A 21,528-nucleotide genomic window follows, 5' to 3' on the forward strand; every position below is an offset into this window, starting at 1 on the left:
ACACTGGGAGGGACTTTGCTCCCCCAGTCCCTGTCTTGTAGTTCATCCACTGGAAAGGTGTGGGAAGAGAGCTCGCCAGTGAAGACTGAGGAAAAGATGTTACCAAGATGTTAACAAGCCTTCTCACCGTCCGTTGTTACCAGTTTTCCAGTTTTGCTCATCAAGGGGTGCACTTTCTTTGACCTCCCTTTTCTGGCTGACATACCTGTAGAAGCCCTTCTTGTTATTCTTTGCGTCCCTTGCCAAGTTCAGTTCCAGCTCCACCTTGGCCTTCCTGACCCCATCTCTGTACACCCGATTTTTTTGTTACGTGGATTTTTTTGTTGTATGCAACTTTGTTGTGTGCATTTACATTTAAATAGAAGAAGGATCTGATTGGAGAAAAAATGGGATGCCACGCAAGATTGTTACTATAATTATAAATCTACACTCTTACTCCAGCTATCAGCTCCATAGAGATTTTATTGCTTCTTTTTTTTTTTTTCTTTTTTCACTGAACAGACTTTGCTTTGCTCCTTAGACAGAGACAAGCAACTCTCTTTAATATCCAAAGAACAAACCTTGCAAAAAGTGCAAGGCACCATCCTTGCACGCTGGCTATGGATTATGAAAAGATCTCATCAGGGAAAAAAAAAATAAAAGAAAAAAAGTAAGAAAAGTTGGCAGCTGCTTTCTTGCACAAGCTGTGCAGTCGAGTTCTTGGAATGAACTTAAACAGATTCAGAACAGGTCACCTAAATGTATTCTCTCTTTTAAGTAGGTTTAAATAAAAGCAGATTTCTGTTTCGCCTTCCCTGTTCCCTTGACATCTCAAGGCGGTGCTGCCTGTGGGAAGCCAGACACATAACGAGGGGGGTGTGTGGGACATATGGAACTGGTTTTCCTCAGTGACAGACACATGACTGTTTTGCTTAGGCTTGCCTTGACTTCAGTATCTCAGAAATAAGTTGGGCACCAGAGCTGGACCACGAAGTAATTGAAGGCTTCTTCCTATAATACATTCAGGTTCCTACAAAACCCACACGTGCAGAACATGTCTTTATCTTTGTGGCACTGTGCAGATGCTTATGACCCTACAAAGAGAGGGTTTAAGTATCTGGTCAAAACTGACCAGCCTCAAGTTTGCCAATGGTACTTACGGGTTAGAAGGCAGTAAGTGGATAGCTTTTTGTAAATGTTTACTGAGGTTACAACCTTTGAGTTAGACAGGAGTCTTCCTTGCCATGCCCAGTGCAGAGCTGCTAGCCAAGGAGCACTGCTCATGCTCTTTCCATCCCAGACAGGCTCAGAGGCTCTGGAGAGCCCAGGAGCATTCAAAGATACTCTTACCTTCATTTCTTATCTTTTGGAAAGTCAGATTAGAAGTGCCTCTGCTAGCTCTGCTCCTCTGTAGGAGCCAAGGCCTCAGCTTTCCTGGGGCAAATGCAGAATTCCAGCATAACCAAATACTTCATAGATGTCTATGCAAGAATTTGGTTATGCTCATATTTCACTGATCTTCAGTGTTACTTAGGCACCTAGCACGGCTCAGGAAACTCAATGCCTATTGACATCAAGGACAGGAGATCAACACTCAAAGTTCAACCTGGAAAACCTGACCTGGACTTCTAACTAAAAACCATCTGAGTATCTCAAAATACCAGTGCTGACATCCCTGGCTGTACGTCACAGGGAGCCATTCTCTTGGGCACAGCTGCTAACTGGTTGTGGGGTAAAAAAAGGGCTACTAAAGTACCTTGTGTGTGTATGACAGCAACCATATACCTGCACCTCCTACAACAAAAGTTGAATTGTTTCTGTCCTGCCAGTTTGGCCCATCATGTGCATAGGGCAGCTCGAAGGCTGGCCTGGACCAAATGCTGAAGCAGTGTTCCTCCCAAGTACAATCGTTCAGCTTGTGCCATCTGTTTCCCAAGCACAGCAGCAGGGCCCTGCAGCTTGCCAGCCTCTCACTGGAACGGTCCAAAGTCTCAGGCTCTGGATGTAAGGAATATGCCTATGCACCTGTTGCTGGGCATCTGTATGCATACATGCTCTAATTGCCTATGGAGATGATTATGTAGAATCTCTGTTATTACCCTGTTAAATGCAAATCCAACCTTCAGGGGCTTTGGCATGCATGTTTGTAGGCACAGGGTGTAGAAAATACACTATAAATCATAACTCACAATGTAGTTTTTCAGAACAGAGATGTGAAACATTCACAGAAACTTACATTAGAAAGAGAGCAAGGAAGAGGAAGAGAGAAAAAGAGAGAAAAAGAGAGAAAAAGGGAGAAAAAGAAAGAAATCTTGAGTACATTGATGTTGCTTTCAGAAACAAGGGACATCTGCTTGGGAAATGAAATCTGTCCAAAAAATGAGGAGTGGGCAGAGAAAAAGGTGAAACATTGCCAGTGAAACAAATCTCAAACTTTCCCACAGAAATCTTAGTCAAACCAACACAGAAGAAGAGGAGTTAAGAACAAAGGATTTGTTTCCAAAACTTTTTTTTGCCAAAGCAAAGATTGCCAGATAGAAAAAGTGTTGATGGAATCATTAAATCTGCAAGAGTCAGGAATGATGGAAAGCAATATCATCCAGCAGGTCTGGATACATTTTTGTTTGCTTTTCACTTTTTATGTCAAAAGCTGTGTCAGACTTCAAGTGTGGAAGTCATCTTTTCCCCAGACTATCTTCAGTGGTCGCTCTCCCCATGAGGCAGGTCCTGCCTCTCCTTTGGCTGATTTATGCAGCTCCCAAGGCACAAAAAGCATCAGAAAACCACTAGCCCTGGCCCCAGAATTTGATCCCTCCATGGTACTGTCACCATACCAGGCCCTACCCAGTCACCCACAGTGGGAACTTTCCTGAGAGAGGTGGGCATTTTCAGGCTCTATTCTTCCTTAGTAATCCCAGGCTGTCAAAGCAAGATGCAGTTCGGTTTGAGAGTCAGAATCCCCAGGTAAAATCATCATAGAAACAGTAAATTGAAAGTTTGGTGCCTGGCAAACATCCTCTGTATTTTTGTTTCTGTTATGTATCTGATTCCCTGTTGTACTGACAGAAAGCTGACTGCCATAACAAATGTCCAGCACTGGGCAATTTGGGTATCCTGTTGTTGCTTTCAGTAGTGAGGATTTTATAGGCATTCCTGTGAAAACCCCACCTGCTGTGGGGTTGCTTTCTTCTTCACAGATCCACAATCTGGGTCCTTTTTTTTTGATTGAGTTACCAGACTTCAAAGAAGAAATGCACAGTAGAGTATAGAAAGCCAGGAATCTTAGTGACAAAGAAAACAATTGGTATTACGGATGCATTGTAATACCTTTCTTTATTAATAGTAATGCTTGGAAGAATGTAACTGTTTTTAGGAACAGGCTGTTTTTTAATATTCTTCCTAAAATGACTCAAGAATTATGCAAAGGCTCCATAACTTTAGCCTTATATTCTGTACAATTTGAGTTGCCTAACAATTCGAAATAGACATTGTCATCATCACAAAGCATATGAAGTGCGGGTAGTAAAGACTGCAGAAAATCCTCAATCTTGATTCAGACTCTGTTGTTGACCAGAAAAGAATCTGGCATGAATAAAAACTTTCAGAACTTCTTGGAAACTGAAAGTCTAAATCATAAGTAACACAGGAAAAAACAAACAAAAAACAATGGTAAATGAGAAAAATATGGGAAAAATTCCAGTGTCTGTCCCTGTTCATGGCATTTCCACTTGAAAAACTGTTTTTCATCTCTTTCAGCAGGGAAGCATTTATAGCTTACAAAGATGACATTAATAATGAAAACCACCTTAGGGCAAAAAAGAAAAGAGGGGGAGGGGGAAGAAAATAACTAAGGTACAGAAAACATGAATGGAGGTTTTTCCTCAAAGAAATCTGAGTAAAAATAAGCCAAAATTTCAAAAATTGTCCCTACAAGTGTAAATTGTAATTATTATTGCTTTATTAGCATTAGCATTAATACAAACAAGTTGAATAAACTAGTGTTCTGGTTTAACTCACAGCAAGGTAGTACTACGCTGATCTTCAGGATCAAGGACCCAAAACTCAATCCTGACACTTTCCAATTCTTTTCAAATACAGCCTGGCTGTCAGTGGGAACCTGATCTGACATCTACTTTTAACATAAGCCATATTGGGAGTATGTCTGCTCTAGAGCACTGGTAATCATAACACTACCTACATCCAATGTAGCACTTTTCTTTCTTGGAAGATCTTTGGAAGGGACCACACATATTCAGTGCATTTTATTCAATGGTTACATGTTTGGAACTGTAAAGCAACCATGTGCATTGAATTACTGATGAGAAGATGATATATTTTTAGTTTTGCAGAAACAGTATCCAAACTACTGTGTGTTTCTCACTCCACAGTGTTTATCTTGCACTTTTTTTTTTTCCATTTGAGATATAGGATGATCGTGGTTCACTGAGGTTGTGTTATTCAGAGCAAGCTCAACTATATCGTGTTGAAAACTATAATGTGCTTATTACTGAAGGTCACACTGAAATCTTCACTTATCCTGGCCTTGTTCTAGCATTTTGTTGATACCATCAACCCTAAACTACTTGGTAAGAGATGTCAACAGGCACAGGGCAGTGAATATGGATAAGGAACTCTAATTTCAAATACTGGTTGATCAGGTTAACTACTGACAAATAGTTACAGTCAAATTCCTAAAGATCTTGAGATTGAACCCATACAGTGGTTCAAAAGCAAGCCATTGAGGCAGTCAAAGCTACACTTCAACAGCAACATGCAGTACTTTTGACTATACAAACTGGAGAAAAACTGGAAAAAAAGGACTGGAATAGATCTTGGGTTGTTGTAATGGTCGAACAGTAAAAAGAAAAAGTGTTCCTAGAATATATAGAGATAGTAACCATGCCTTGCTCCACTAGTCGTTTCGGATTCATGACGAGCCAAAGACTTACGAACTTCAGTCAGGGAGCACAAAGTGGCAAGCAGCTCTATGGAAACAAAACTGGACAGTGACTGATTTTGTTGCATTACCTAAAGGAGAGAGGAACATCTCAAAATCTGTTTGATGAACTGGAAGTTAGGCACTAGGGGAAAAGTGGATCCTTCACTTTCTGATTTTCTGTTCAAATGAACCAATTATTTTGCTGACCTCAGGGTCTGAATTTCAAAGGGGCCTGAAGACAGGCTTAGGCCTGCTGCTATGGCAAATTCCAAAATACCCAATTACTGACCTCAGGAGGAGTCAGCATTCCTGAGATTAGAGTCACTGGGAGTTTACTTCACAAACTCACTTCTAATAATATACTATAGTGCAGACACCATTAACCTGCCTTTTTCAGTTAGCAAATAAGATATGTCTCAAGGCAAAATAGTTATTAACAGCCAGTGGTAGGAGTTACATCTCTAATTGGAAACAGCAACATATGCAGGGGAGTGTAATAAAAACATATAACAAGTAAATGTGTTAGTGGATTACAGGGACTCTAGGCAATCATTCCATCAGGCAGCTTTAGCAGAAGTGATGAATATTTCAGGGCTTCCTAGAGCCAAACTAATTCTGGGCACTGAAGAGCATCCCAAGGATTAACTCTGTTCTTACTAGCCTATTCGACCAGCATTATATTGGAAGACTTGCCACATTTCTTTATTATTTGTGTTGCATTTATTTCGATGTTTACACCATTTTGTGGCAAGCTAATTCTCTTCCCCCAAGTGGTGTCAGGATGCTGTTCAACAACAAAGCCTTTTCACATCGGCTGCCTGAGGTAGAGCTATTGTGTTCCAGCTGTCAGTTATACTAAGACATCTTTAGGTCTAAGTTATTCTAATATGAGTGACCTGCTGTTTCTATATACAAAACTCTTCCACTGCTTTTATAATTAAACACACAAGGCAAAAGCCTGAAAGCTGAGTGCCTGCTGAGCACCCACAAACTCCCACTGAATCCTATCAGTATTGCGGATATAGAAGTTGAGATATTTAAACGTTCTTTATTATTCTCAGTGCCTAAGGACATATTTGCCTTCTGGATCAATCTCTGCTTGACCCTCCTGGAGGACATTTCTAGACCTGGTTAAATGAGAAACCCTGTTACAGAGATTTTCCTAATTTGTCGTTTAGATTTTACTCAGTCCTTACTGAGTCAGCTTCGTGTCCCTGTTTCAGATGACTGAAGAAGGTTTGTAATTTACAGGTCTCTTATGCCATTCTAAAGTTAATCTGCATTTTGGAGAGGAATTTTATTTTGTGGATGGCAGTGTCAGGCCTTATATTGTGACTTTGCAGCTGTTGGCTTTTCTGTGACATAGGGTCTCTCAGATGGACAGCAAATACACAGTTTCCTCACTTAAAGAGGCAATTATATGTCTAGTCATTCACATTTTACTCACAACATACTTTTAGTGTTCTCAGAATAAAAAAATATCAAAACTTTATAAGATCAGATCTCATATAATTTATTGGCATGACATTTTGAAGGGCATAAGGCATCGTCACAGCAGAGGTTGATGTGAAGAAAAATGTCCTTAAAACACAATCCATTGCTTAACAGGTAAAATGGATCAACAGATTCTGCTCACAGAGACTTTGCACAGAATTCTATCCTACAAATGCAAGAGCTCAAATTTCCCAGCAATATTTGGCTCTATTTTCAGAAACAGCAGTACAGTAGATAGTCAGCCATCCCCATTTTCTTTCTGACTTTTTGCTTGTTATTGTCCAGAAGCAGATTATATTTCCAGCACGTTTTATTTCTGTTCCATGCAAGCTCTGTAGTTTTCTCTAAACTCAGAATATAAAGGCTTTTCCTTGTAGCTTTTCTTTTGTTGTATCCAGATCCCCATTCTCAGGATAAGTAGAGATATAAGTACAGGATCAGCACACTGATGGATACGCTATTCTGCTTCTAATGAGCTAGGGCAGAAATCAGCCACTCTTTTAATCTGTGAACATTAAAAAAATCAGCAACTAAAATTCTTCAAATCTACAGCCTGGTCTAACCATGTACTGTAGCCAAATCAAATCCCTAATAAAAGCATCTATGAAATGAAAAACAAACATGTTCATCTTTTGTAGTTTCGGCCTCCCCTAATGGAAAATGGCTGTATTTCAATTAGCCACATGTCCAAGCTGTGGTTGTTCTCGCAAGTCTGAATTCTTCCCTTACATGGGATCCATCCTAGAACGGGAAACTGTCATTTCTCTTTCCGAAGACCTACAGGGCAGTTAGAAACAACACACAAATTAGCTCAGTCTTGCAACACTGAGGTCCTCTTCAGCGAGTCTGAGCCCTTCCAGCTTCAGATGAAGATGTTCAGACACTTGGAGAAGCCAGCAATGCTGAGTTGCTCAGGATCGCTCTGTGGCAGCCAAGGGATAATGATGCAGTGAGGCATTTAAACATGCTGGCAGCATCGAAGGCAGCTTTGAAGGGCAAAGTCCCTCTGAACCACCAGAGTGGTGTAGAGAGCTGCAAGAGGGAATCACAACAGAGGCCAAAGCACTGAGTGCAGTGTCCTTAAATGGGAGAAGGCAGGCTGACTCCTTGGCATCTCCCACCTAGTTGTTCTGCTATTACAGACACTCAGCATGATGCAGCAAAAGAGAATGGGTGAATAATTACAGGGCTCTAGTGACACTCACTTCTATTTAACTTTCTTTGCATTAATCAGGCTGTTTAAATGGGCCCTGCTGTAAATATGAATTGAGTCTCTCTGGAGCTGTTTGTTTGCTTCACTGAGAAGTTTTTGCATAGCAGAGACAGAGCTGTCTCTTATTAAAGCATTGTCAGTCCATGAAAGACCAAATTGCTTGAATAACTAATAGTCTGTAATAGATCACTTCTCCTGATTGCTCCATCTCACCTTTCCCTGGGAAGCATAAATACAAGGCACATTGCTAGAAAATATTACCAGACCTTATCTCAGCAGCTTGTTGGCTTTCTATGGGCTTGTAGTTCTATAGGCTGGTAGTTCAAGCTGTTACGGTTTTACAGCTTTGCCAGCATTTTTCCTTCATAATTCAGATGCCATTAATTTTCCAGACTTTGACATATACACTGATGTGACTTAGAGAATTTATTTTTCATCTGTTCATTGTATGAGAGTCAAGCACTGCTAGGCCTTGTTATTTGTACACTTCCCTATGGTTCTACAAAACTAAACTAATGCCTTTGCATAGCAGATGAAGCTGGACATGTTAATTTAAAACAAATACTAGCTATTCATGACAATCGAATGTTCCTCACAATATCGATGGCAACTGATGTTGCTGTTCACAAAGATGGCTTCTTTTCTGCAGTTTACTGGGTTTTCCATGTTGTATAATGAGTACATGTATAATCTGAACAGCCCCTTGCACCTAATATTTCCTAATAACTATCTCTGTGTCACTCTGTGCTTTGAACCTTCCTCAAGACATCAGAAATCGTTTCCATTCTGTCATCTATAGGAGGTGGGTGGATTTTAAGTCACCTCACTATAGCCCTTCCTGTGCTATAATAATTTCTTTCCATGAGGCTGACATCTGTGTTCCTTTTGCAAACTCACTGCATACACACAGACTGCTCCTGGTGACCATAGTGGAAATTATGATGTGGGCACTTGGCTTGTCTTCGCAGTTTGCTGCTGCGTGCAGTGATCTGGATTGTAGTTGTTGTCAAGTTCCCCGATGGTGCATGACCCAGGTTTTCGTTTCCTCCATAGCAGATACTCTCTGCATTTCTTTTCATGACATCTCACATAAAAGGTTCCCCTTCTGGGAACCATAGAACTGGCACTGCATTAGTGAGAGGTCAGTTTCTACAGCAGCTTTGGTGAGGGAAACAGAAAAATTTCTCACACAGTTGTTTGAAAATGAGCCGCTCACCTTGGTGGGTCATAGGGCTGGCCCCGGTCCCACCCGGGGCTGCACAGGTCTGGTGCTTCTGCTCCGTGCCGGTGCCGAGCAAAGGGCGAAGGAGGTGGCCTCTGAGAGAAGGATCCTGGGGGTCAACTGCCAAGGAAAGACAAAATGCTTTTCCACCATAGCTTCTCCTGCTGACCTGATCAATCAACATTACAGTTTTAAGAAAGCTCTCACTTCAATAATTCACCTTAACATTCTCCTATCAGTAACTTTTCAGGGGCTAGAAATGTTTGGATATTAAGACTTTAAGCTACTTTTTGAATTACGAATACATAAAAGATACAGACACATTTGTTACAGCTTAAGCCATCCTAAGATCTTATTTTCTTCCAGGCAAAAAAATTTTTAATCTACTCCTTCTGAACTGAGAAAAAAAAAAATGCCCTTCTGTCTCCAGGAGGAAGAGTGAACACACCAGAGTATAGGCCAAAGACAGGCTTTCCCCAGGCTTTAAAGGTCTGGTAAATGGGCTGCCTGCTGCTGTGATTTTGGCACTGTCACAGTCCCCTCCCTCCTGGGGGAGCAAGTGAACACGGGCAGCCACAGAAAGGTTGTTTGTGTTGGTGTGTCTCTGCTGTCAGAACACTCCCTGAGGCACGGCCAGGATGTAGAGGCTTGAGCTGTCACTTTCATGGTTTCATATTTTAGGCTGTTCTACGCAACTAGTGTGATTTTTGAGTGCTGCCTGATCAGTATTCCTGGACTGCTTGGAAAACGACCCAGCACTCAGCATTTTGATAATCCACACCTTCAGTTTCACACCTTGAGCAAAAATGCCAATAAGCATTTGGACTTCCCCCTTTGGACTGGGGAAGGTGGGAATGACCCCCTTAATAAAAGGGATAAATTGAAGGGTGAGAATGTTAACGCATGAAGTAAACGAACAAGACACACTGGCTAATGAAACTCAACATGGCAAAATGTAGAAGTTACACTCTGCTTAAAGAGTGCTGAGTTACTGATCCATGAGACACACAGTGTACTGAGTTCTTTGACTTAGGAATCCTGATGGTGAGACCTTGGCTTGATCAGAGTTAGTGGGAACACTGGTTCACTAAAACCATGACTTCAGCGTTAAATCCTCACTGCTACTGCTGCTTGTGACACCTCACACAGCATGTGCTGCAGTACTTCAGGTTTGGTTCTGCCCAAGTAACCTTTTTTTTTTTTCTTCATATTAGAAAGCCACAGAGCTTTACAACCAGTTGAGCTGTTCCTGGTTGATCACTGAAGAAACAGAAGACCATGCTCACCCCTCTGAATATTTGAGGGGGGGGGGCAGGAGGAGAGGGAGGGGTTACGTGTGGCTGTCTTTTCAAAGGTACTTCTCAGACACACTATCAGGTAACAACTGGATTAACCAGTTATTGTGCATCAGTTGAGCTGTGGTAACCAATCCTGCAGGTGTTTTAGCCCAGGACAAACTCAGGCTAAATACATTAGCTTACTCTTTCGCTCTAAACACATTAGCTTACTCTTTCGCTAAGGCCATTGATGTGACCTTGAATTTGCTGTGCTAAAACCACTCAAAGTCAGTCCCTTGTGATTAGTATACCTGATTGTCAGATAGGGCATGGATAGTCATGCTCAGGCTTAGATGAAAGTTGAGGGCATGGAACAGGTTTCAAACACGGGATGCAGAGGGAGCAAGTACAAGAAGTACTAAGGCATGTGCCAGATTTAGGCTTGTAAACAAGAACTGGAACTGAAGAGACGGGAGACCATCTCTAAAGAGACAGGAGCAAGATATAAGGGTAAATCTATAGGGAACATCAGGTTTCAGCTGCTTGCATGACTTGGAAAGGGGAGACCAGGTATTGGCTTGGCAACATGTGCAGGTGTCTGTCACTTATGGTACCTTGGAAATAATAATTTTCCCAATTACTAGGAGGTTTCTAATGGGTAACAAAGCTGTTCTTTGTCCTTCTGATCAAATGCAGCAGTGCAAAGAAAAGACCCTGCTCCCTCACTTTCCCCATGAGATTTTCAGGCTCATTCCTGTTATGTGATCACCACAAACAAGTGGCAAAATTTATTCTGAATATCTTTTTTTTTTTCTTCTCCATATATGTTGGAGGAAAAAGAGGAGAGGAGAGGAGAGGAGAGGAGAGGAGAGGAGAGGAGAGGAGAGGAGAGGAGAGGAGAGGAGAGGAGAGGAGAGGAGAGGAGAGGAGAGGAGAGGAGAGGAGAGGAGAGGAGAGGAGAGAGGGGGGGAGGGGAGAGGAGGGGGAGGGAAGGAGGCGGGGGGGAGGGGAGGGGAGGGGAGAGGAGTGAAGGGAAGGGGGGAGGGGAGGGAAGGGGAGGGGAGGGGAGGGAAGGGGAGGGGAGGGGAGTGAAGGGGAGGGAAGGGGAGGGAAGAAGGGGAGGGGAGGGGAGGATGAGGAGGGGAGGGGAGGGGAGGGAAGGGGAGGGGAGGGGAGGGGAGGGAAGGGAAGGGAAGGGAAGGGAAGGGAAGGGAAGGGAAGGGAAGGGAAGGGAAGGGAAGGGAAGGGAAGGGAAGGGAAGGGAAGGGAAGGGAAGGGAAGGGAAGGGAAGGGAAGGGAAGGGAGAAGGATCCTTCCTTCTGAGGGATTGCTGAGAAAGCTCAGCAGCTGATTCTCATTCTGACTACCTGTGTAGCATGTATGGAGCAAAAATGAGATGCGACCTCAGCTGAAGGGAAGCCTGGTTAGAACTGAGAGTCTTTTATACTGATATGCATTACATTGCAAAGAGGGGTAATGATATAAAAAACTAACCCTCTAACCCCTCCAAATAGTTTTCCTTTCAGGAAGGAATGTAGAAATAATGAGGTCAGAGAGATAAGCAGTCCTCTTAAAATGTGTAACCAGCTGAGTAGCAAGTCCTCAGGTGACGTAAAATTGCATTGCTGTGGGTGTGTATAAGCACCAGACCGAACTACTTGAGGCCTTGGTAGAAAAAAAGTAGGAAATTAAATGAGAAATCTATTGTAAAATCTAAAATGTAAACAAAATAAAGAAACACAAAACCCCATAATGTACAACGTGATAATCAGCTGGTGTTTTATTCAAACCATCTTGCTAGTTCATATAAAATTGCAGGTCGGATTCAAGACAGTAGATTCAAAGACTAGGATGTAATGCCATCTTTTGTACTCTGTGCTTGTGCCTCGATAAGAATCCAGCAGCAGAATTCAGCGCTAAGGGGCTAGAAGTATTTATTTTTCAAACTCAAGCAATGCTTTTTTTTTTTTTCTTTTTTTATTTTTTCAAGTATAATAAAAATAAGTTTCTCATCAAATATGACATGCATTTACTTTATTTTCTTTACCTCTCCGAATCTAAAACAAAGAGCAAAAATATAACTAACATTTTTGTATTAAATTTTTCCTGACAATTTTAATGTCAAGTTTCAGCTTGACGTGATTTAAAATGGGCGAGTTACAAAGCCCTAAAAAAATTGGGTTTTATAATGGAAATGCTGACAGACTTTTAACTACAGCAGTGTTGCTGGGCGCCACTCTAATAAAAGGTGGCAAGGGTCCAGGAGTCTTCACAGCTGCATGTCTAAACTTTATTAAGTATCTGACTATAGTTTGCAGGTCCTTGCCAGATCATAACTCATTTAATTCTGACACATTCCACTTTATAATTAGTGTTGTACTAATATGTTCCTAACTGGTACCAGGGTATTTTTAAATATTTTTTTTTCTCCTGTAAAACAAGGCTGTTCCCCAAAACCAAAGATGCACTGACATTTGGCAACCAAGCAAGCCCTTTTTTTTTTTGATCCTGGGGCTAAAATAATTCAAATGCTAAAGGCCAGTGTCTGCAAAGGAAGCATGAAGAATGCTGAAACATCTGTAATTCCCAAGGCAGGACAAATAAAGCAATTTCTAACTTTCTCTAAGCAAAGTATTTTACTTGCCTTTAGCATCCAGCAACAAAGCAAATTGTTCTTAAAATACATCAGTAATGGCTTGCAATTAGGAAATAATTGTAAAAGCAAAATAAGCAAACACAATTGTGTCACTACTTTGCCAAGTAATAAAATAGCTGTGCTAATACATGGAAGGAATAAATTTATTTATTTAAATATACAGTTGGGTGCCTGCCACCTGAAAACCAGGGCATTTTGGGTAAGTGCACACTTCCATAACTTGCTTGTGTTTCATGATATTGCCGATCTTTGGAACACAGCTCTCTGGGCAATGCCCTCTGCTGATGGTGGTCTTGGAGCAGCCATGGAAGGTGGACTAGAATAGGCTATAGTATCTCCTTTCAAATGTTGAGAACTAATCGCCACTGTCTGGAAAGCTTTCTGAAGTCTTGGGTGGAAGCATTCAGCAGCCATGTGGAAGGGGGTCTTGTTTTCGGTGCTCTAACCTTACGGCAGATCACTGAAAGACACTGAATTTTGGGTCAGAGTAATTCCATTCCTCCACAGAGGGACAGCCTCCACTCCTTCTGCAAGACGAAACTCATTGTTCTTGACAACTAAGGTCCTAACTACAACCCAAAGCAAAAATGCAGCAGGATTTTGCATCATGCTGCCTAGATTAATGGGGAAGTGAGCTCTTAAAATGTAATAAGCTTTTATAACTGTCTCTGTATTGGCTGACCACAGACATATGGGCAGGTACATTCAGTTACTGATACACTAAACAATTTCAGTGTTTATAGTAAAATGCAGGATGATATATTTACATTTTATTCAGTATAACAATAAATAATGTAAACAGATAATTGGGATTATGATAAGAATTAAATCATCATTATGGCCTTTTTCTTTTATGAAATTAAAGGAGAAGAAAGATACTATATTTTCATAGTGATCAATACTATATTTCTAGTTCTTCAAATGCATATTTTCGAGTCTACAAATAACTACAGTTGTGAAAGTTCCTTTAATGCATTGGCTTCCTAACTTTCTGTGATTCTTGGAGTGTACATTAGCTCCTCATTGGCTGAAAACCTAGAACCTTTCCTAACCAATTCATAGAGAGAAACCAAGGTGGACAAACTCTTCCCACCTATAACATGGGGCTTTATGAAGGTGAAGAGAACTGTCTTTCTCCTTTGCTATTGACTTTATTTTGTAAAAACAGAAAGCTTCATATTCACTTAAAATGCTGCCCCTTTTTCTTCTGATTCAGGGCCACAGGCATAATATGCAGCTGCTCAGCACCCAGCCCAACATAAACCTTATAGCCTTCAATTAAATTGCAAACTAATGTTTGACTCACATTCAAACAAGTATGAACATATGTGCAGATGACAATAGGTGATAATTCTGCAACTTCCAGATGGAAGGGAAGGGAAGGGAAGGGAAGGGAAGGGAAGGGAAGGGAAGGGAAGGGAAGGGAAGGGAAGGGAAGGGAAGGGAAGGGAAGGGAAAGGGGAAAAATACCAACAAGAGAACAGAAAAAGGGATTCAGCTTCATGTTTAAAGAAGCTTTTGGCACATAATATGGGTGAGTTGACTCTTAGTAATGTATTTTTCCATTTTCCAAATTGGTTTAGAAAGTGAAACAATGTAACAAGTCAGAAATGTGTTGTTACCTACCTGCCCAAAATTTGTACACAGAAGATGTACTGTTCGCTGCTGGAAGAGTTGTGTTAACTTAGTTTCTACCTTACCAAGAGTTAAAAGTAACTCCTTTTGTTTAGAAGTCCAACTGTCAGTCTAAAATCAGTAGTCTAAATGGAATAAATTATGGATCTCCCCTACTTTTGAATGTGCCAAGCTTTGTACAGAAAAGAAGGAAAAGAATCGCTCTTATTATCTGGTGGATCGGGCTCAGAAATACCAGACATGCTTTTCAGGTACAAATGAATTTTCTTAGAATTTACTAATACATTTTAATTTCTTTATGAGTTAAATAGTTTTTGAATTATTTTAAAGCTGTCTTTGAAGAAAGTTGCCACAAGGTTCAGATCTAGATCAGGTTTGAAATGATCTGAATGGAATCAAGAAAATAGTCATCTTCACATTGAATTTTTAAAGTATAACCGTCTGTGTTGCTACGAGTTAACAACAACCTCTCTCCCTCAGTATTCTACCACCTTTTCCCAAAATGTTTGCTGTCAAAAATACTTCCAGTATTTTTCAGAAAAAGCATGCCTGGAATAGATTGACTCTCCAAAGGTGGGGCCCACCAAAGGTGAGACCTGCCTTCTCCATCTGGGTTCAAATGTGATACTTACCACCAATCCAAGTCTGATATCTACCATCATGATAGTAACAACACCACAGGTGAGACACAGGCACCTGGTTACACCTGAGACACCATTCAGCCTCTGAGAAATCCTTGCAGGGCTCACAAAATGGGCACAGAGCCTACAGGAGGTCCTGATTTGATACCTCAGAAGGTAATGCAGGGTGTCTCAAGTGACGGTAGGCTCCCACATCAAGGCAGATGGCAAGACCCATTATTCTGTGAGCCAGGCTGTAGGTGGGATAACCCAGAGCTCAGACAAAATGACCTTGGATTCTGCAGCTTCTTCCCCCCTGCAGTGAAGCAATTGAAAGAACAGGCAATCCAGTATTTTTGCCACAGCTGCCACTGGACTTGCTGAAGAGCAAAGGTTTTCAGCATTTTTCAGGTCACCAGGTTGCTGCTAGAACTCTAAACTCATGGTTTAACCCCAGCCAGCAACTAAGCCCCATGCAACCATTTGCTCACTCCTCCCTGGTGGGATGGGGGAGAGAATTTTAACAGTAAGAGTTGGGAAACACATGCGTTGAGATAAAGACAGTTTAATAAGTAAAGCAAAGGTCGTGCACACAAGCAAAGCAAAACAAGGAATTAATTCACTCCTTCCCATGGGCAGGCAGGTGTTCAGTCATCTCCAGGACAGCCGGCCTCCATCACCTGTAATGGTTATTTGGGAAGACAAATGCCATAATTCCCAGAATCTCTTACTTCCTTCTTCCCCCAGCTTTACATTCTGAACATGATGTCATGTGATATGGAATATCCCTTTGGCCAGCTGAGGTCAGCTGTCCCAGCTGTGTCCCCTCCTAACTTCTTGTGCCCCAACAGCCCACTCGCTGATTGGGTGGTGTGAGGAGCAGAAAAGGCCTCGACTCTGTGTAACCATTGCTCAACAATAACGAAAACATCCCTTTATAATCAACACTGTTTTCAGCACTAATCCAAAATATAGCTTCATGCTAGCTACTATAAAGAAAATTAACTCTATCCCAGCCAAAACCAGCAGATGAAGAAATGAAACATAGGAAAAAACATGCAAAAACAGGGCTTGTAATTCGCAGCTCCTGATTGTTACCTTGCTCCAGGCATTAGTCAGTCAAAGCATCAATTATTTTTTAATTGCATTAACTATTATGGACTATGATAGATGATTACAGAATGAACAGAAGAAAAATTATAGGCACTTGCTCTCTGCCCACTGCTCCTTCCCCAGAGTTGTTTGCCATTCTGCTCTTCCAGGTCCTTTCTGTTGATTTTCAACAGCTAGCAAGCCTGACTTAATTTATAAAAGACTTCAACCTACATACTCTGGGCTTTGAAACCTTCATGTACGCGATCCAAAGTTCGTCTCTATAAATGATGTTCAGATTCTTTTTTGTGTCTTAGTTTTCTTAGTGGAAATTAAGATTGATGCAAGGCATTTGAATCTTCAGGAAATATGTGTCTTGGAGTTATTCATTGTCTCTTTCTACTCAGAAAATTTACTACATCTAAGTAGGGCTGACTGACTTTAATCACTGGCCTTCGTGTAAAAGGCAGAGAGACATACAGATTGACTAAAATATTACTTGGCAATCACTTTGTCTTCAGTCATGGATTAAATTGTTTTGTGTGTATCATTTTTCAATCTATCATTAATATTTCTTTCTTTCATCTTCCTTTCTCTTTCCTGTTTTGATTTCAATTTGCTGTTGCTGGAGACTTTGAAGGGAGAGCCAAAATGACTATCATCTAGAATTATTAGCTTTATGAGCAGAAGTACTCTCCCAGTACATCTTGGTGATTTTTTTTTCCCTTTTCTGGCACTCTGTTCTCCACACACACATGCACGATGTCGTGTGTCCAAGTCCTCTGCAAGGGTGAACTCTATGTCTGTGGATGTAAAAGCACAACTCTCTTCTGCTCAAAATGATCCTGATTTCACGTGTAACTTCTGACAGGATGATGATACAACAAGCGACTATGCTCAGGGAAAGAGTGCAAAAAACTTCAGTATTCATCTTGAAGATGAGGAAAGATCCTTTCTCCTTGTACTTAATTTATTCTGAATTCCTTCTTTAAAGTGAGGTTGCGAGATTTCACAACGTTCAAGGCATGGTATCTGGTCTGTGCTTGTCCGAACTTTTACTGCATTTTATTTGGTTCAAGCTGAGAAGATAGGACCCAGAGCTGTAACCACAATTGCCAATAATTGGTGCTGGATTTGCTGGGTCATGAGGGATAAAACCAAGAAGCAAGAAGCAAGAAACTCAAACATCTGTGTCTGCACGGACATTTATGACTTGAACTTAGCAGCCTTTTGGTTATGCTTTACCCAACTCTTTCTAAAACAGTGGTTTCCAGAGGAAAAGCCAAACTGTGGCTGTCCTTGACATGCTGGAGGGGCAGAGGTGCTGCTCTGCAGGACACCATGGAGATGAGCACAATATGACTGTGCCACGCAGGCGACAGAGAGGCTAAATCGTATTTAAACACCAAGCAACTGAGGGTGAGACAACCATGAAAGAAGAGCAGGCACTTCACCTAGCTGACATGTCCCAACAGACCATCTTCCTGCGGTTGCTTTGCCTTTCCATGCTTATGCAGCTTTCGCCATCACGACACTCCAGTTGTCCCAGTGTGGTGTCAGTGTTCCTCAAGAGCTGTGGGTCCCACCACCTTCCCATGCTCCCAAGGCAACGCTGCCACTCACAGCAGCTTCTGCCCTGCCCTGAGTGTGACCGGTTGAGCCACTGTGCTCGTAAACACCTTCCAGTGCTTCTCCTTTTTACTGCTGCTTTAATGAAAGGAAGCTCAACTTAAGAAAACATAGTGTATTTCTTTAACTGTAAAATTTTATTGTGGGCCATGATTAAATCATTTTCAAGTATCGTTGAGTCATGCAGAGCTTTGTTTTGCAGTTTAATGCTGTTGGTAACCAAAGCCAGTTTTATATCCAGACCACATGGTGCAACAGTCATAAGAAAAGAAAACCCTCTAAACCTTTATAGCCTAAAATTACACTTGCAAAGCATTATTATAATATATCTTACTTAAAATGGGGTACAATGTTTTGTTTTGTTTTGTGTTGTTTTTTGTTTGTTTGTTTGTTTTTTTTCTGGAGACTAAGGAAACTTCAAAATCTTCCATTCACATTCAGTTCTGATAGAGCAGAGTCTAGAGAACTGTGAAAGAGCGGATGTTGTCCAAATGGGACTAATTTACTCGGACTGTTATTTTAAAACATAGTGAATGCAAATACAGCATGCCTAGGGCAATATCTTTTGCTGAAATTGCATTGACAATCTTAAAGGTATAGCCATCTACAAAACACAGGGTTAGCTCTCCCAGGCCCTCTAAGAGCTGAAGTTTCTCCTTTAGCCAGGCAGTTTTTGCTTTTATAATTACTATTTTTACAACTACGGCACTTTTGCACTTCCAGATGCTCTTAGTTTCAGCTCTGAGCATTAAGTTTATAGCATTCTTGGCTGGCTAAAACATCTGTAATTTTAGTTATGGCATTTCATGATCCGTATCTTCGCCTTATTTCTTGAGACTGTGTAAAGAATAATAGTCACAGTTGGTCTGCAGAGATGTTACTTTTTCATGACATCAAAACTCGTCTTTGACACTTCTGTCTAAATTTTAAATGGAGAAGCAAACATCTTCTGAGTAGCTTCTGCTACCAGGCTTATCAAAATATTCAAAATGCGTGGAGCGGTTATGCCTGCAGCATGCTTTAGTGCCATATAGAGACATTTGATTCAGCTCACACACTAGATGCAGCAGACCATAACTGTACAAGTTACTCCTCTACCTTTTCCTGAAGAGTTTATCGACCCTTAAAAAGCATCTCAGGAGCTGACAGCTACAGCAAAGCAGGAAACAAGGAAAGCCAAGGCTGGTGGTCAGGTAGGTTGAAGGATGTATCAGGAGCAGCTGCAGTTTACATCTGCAACATTAATGGCACCTATACATGTCTGTCTCCAGTCTCAATACAGGTGTCTGTTCCTCTCTGTGCCTTCCCCCACTGCTGCCACCCTCTCCACAACCCCTGCCCTCGTCTAGATGCTCATGGTTGTCATGGGAAGGAAGCAAATTGCAGAGTGGCCACAGCAGTATAAGGCAAAAATGAAAAGATGGGGTTTGATGGGCTGATGAGACTGTGGTGTCAAGAAAAGAAGAAATGGAAACCTCTGGACCTCTATTAGACCAAGGAAATCCCACACAGGGTAGCTAGGGAGTTTCATGTCTCTGTCACAGGATTGGCAAGACCAGCAAGGCCCTTCTGGGAAGCAGGCAAATGGTATAATTTGTGTTGCATTAGACACCTGACCTAATTATACAGGATTATCTGGTGCCTGGGAAGTGTCTGACTCTCTCTGTGTTGACTCTCTGAGGAACATAATGCTGATCCTCTGAATAATACCTCAGTCCAAATTTGATGGTGTGAATAACCCTTTAGGAGTAATAAATAAAACATTGCATAGCTTAGTTCTGGCAGGAGGTGTGTTTTGGTAGTAGTCATGTTTACTGTTCCCAACTGAATAAGCATTACTCTTCAGTTTGACTTTGTTGTGAGACTTATAGTCTATAATTTCAGCATCTCCTTCTACAAATGCTGGAAAGTTTACTTAGCATTTCAACTGATTCACTGTCCTGGCCAGTAATATCTGCATGGCCAGAGATTGGAAAAAGTCATCTTTTTAGGTTGCTACCCTGTAAACCAAGAGTTCAGTTTTAAAAAGTGGTTAATGATGGCTAACATCCCAATTTTTGATTCACAGTTTGAGATGCTGGAAGGCCACCTGACGTTCGGGAAGAAGGTTTAGTGTTCCCTGAAGGCCAGGCTCCATTATGGTGTCTGTGGATTAATATCCCAAATCACTATTAACTTTTGAGATTTTTCTTCTTTTTGAGCTCTGGTTATAAAAGATGAAACTGGCTTTTAGCCCAGTGGTCTGCTATAGGATGTAGCAATTCTAGAGGTCTTCTCTGGTCACTGTTCTGCTTTACAAATGTGTTGCTTTGAATCCTAGCCTGATCGACTGATTTATCTACCCAACTTATCTCTGAGATGACACACAGTCTCAGATAAAACATTCTGAAAGCTGCAGGAAGAAAAACTTATCTGTAGATTATTTAGTAAATGAAAATGCAAACAAGACAAAACACAGAGAGAGAGAATGTTCTCTCAGGGTGGAAACAAAAAGCCACTACTGAGTAATGGGATTTGAAGAAGTGAAAGGCTTCTTGCTTGCTGAAAAAGCACTGCTCTTGGCTTTTCTCTCATCTCGATTGACTAATTTCCTTGGCATATATTTCATTAACTAACAGTGAGGGTGGAGTTTTTGTGTTCCACCCTTTGCTCCCTTGCTGGTTGAATCACAAAAACACAAGGCCGAAAGCGTTCTTGTCTACGCTGCATACGTTGCAGTTGGTTTTCTGTTGTGTTTTACCTTCTGTATTTCATATGCTGTGTATTTGTTTGTCATGGAAATAAACAAACAAACACACAGGTAAAAGGACAGTGTTAAACTCTTTCAGTTCCCATTTAATGCACAAAGTGCATCCTCCAAGATTCCAGCTGGGCACCATCAAAATATCAAATGGACAAGCTACCTCTTCCTTGGTAATGCTATATTGTGGAAGCTGAGAGAGAATAGCCCATTAAAGCTGCTTTAGCCCCTTCAAACCATTTACCAAGACAGAAGACTGCTTTGATTCTCGAGAGCTGAGAGAGGTCTTAAAATAAACCCTTTCTGCTGTTATGTGCTTTGCTTTGTGTTACTGTGCAGCTACTGAGCCAATTTTGCAGTGTGCAGGTAGGCTTCTTGGTCACATCACTAACTCTGTGGGAATCTTAAGTGACGCATCTGAGTTTGCCTTCTTTAAAAAAGAAGAAGTGTACTAATATGGAGCAAAGCCTGTTACATGTGCTCCAGGAGCCTACAAGAATAGACACCTTAGAAAAGTAGACAGATAGAAGGAGAGAGAGGGAGAGACAGATAGGCATGCAGGCAGGCAGACATCAGAAAATCTGTCCTTGACCTTCGTATTCCAAATGAGAAATTCTTTTTGTTTGAGGTGGGGGAAAGTCAATCCCTTAAGGGAAAATAGAGGAGGGGAGAGAGGTAATAAGGAAATGAGTCAGACACTAAGAATTGTTGGCAAATACAGACACTTCCTAGTAAAGGAGGATGGTTTTCAGCTGATCTAATGTAAAAACCCACAGATAATATGTGCCTGGTTTTTATTTAGTCCCCCTTGTAGCTAGAAATACTAGAGTTTAATAAATGGGGAAAAGGTGAGAAGCAAGACTCTTTTCTCTATCTTCACTGCTTCCCCACATCACCCAGGGGAGCAAGCGGAAAGTCTGAATCAGTGTTTTTCTTTGGTTTTAGCTTTTTTTTTTTTTTTTCCCCCCCTCCCCAGATACGGGCTTTGAGAAGTGGTTCCACTGTAATCATTTAAGAAGAAGTAGAACATGT

The sequence above is a fragment of the Nesoenas mayeri genome (assembly GCF_963082525.1).
Source record: "Nesoenas mayeri genome assembly, chromosome: Z".
Taxonomy (NCBI): domain Eukaryota; kingdom Metazoa; phylum Chordata; class Aves; order Columbiformes; family Columbidae; genus Nesoenas; species Nesoenas mayeri.